We start from the raw sequence: 401 nt of genomic DNA, 5'->3' as shown, positions 1-401 counted from the left end.
ATCTTTAGGGGACTGCCTGTGACACGCATTACGTTCTGGTTTAATGAGACTCAATACTTAAACTGTTTTCTTTCTCTTCTATTCCCTTGGGGAGTTTTTGGGGGTCTGGCAGAAAATTTTATTTTTCTTTATACTTACCAACAGTAGAACCAGGCTGGCTGGAGAGAGCCTTGGGAGAATTTGGACAACATGAACGATGAGCATTAGTCCCTCGTCTCCCATCCCTGCATTTGCAGCGGATGCTCTCCGCACATCTCCCTGCCGCAGCGCAGATCCCCCACCCGCGGCTACAGCTGAGTCCCGCATCCCTATTTTTAGCCGCCAGAACCCTCGTGGCCCAGCAACAGGCAAGGGGCGGTGCCCGAGAGCGCCAGGCCCCGCCCGGCCCCGCCCCCGCCGCG

This window comes from Ailuropoda melanoleuca, chromosome 14 (assembly GCF_002007445.2).
Source record: "Ailuropoda melanoleuca isolate Jingjing chromosome 14, ASM200744v2, whole genome shotgun sequence".
NCBI classification, from domain to species: domain Eukaryota; kingdom Metazoa; phylum Chordata; class Mammalia; order Carnivora; family Ursidae; genus Ailuropoda; species Ailuropoda melanoleuca.
Note: the sequence above shows the minus strand (reverse complement) of the source record.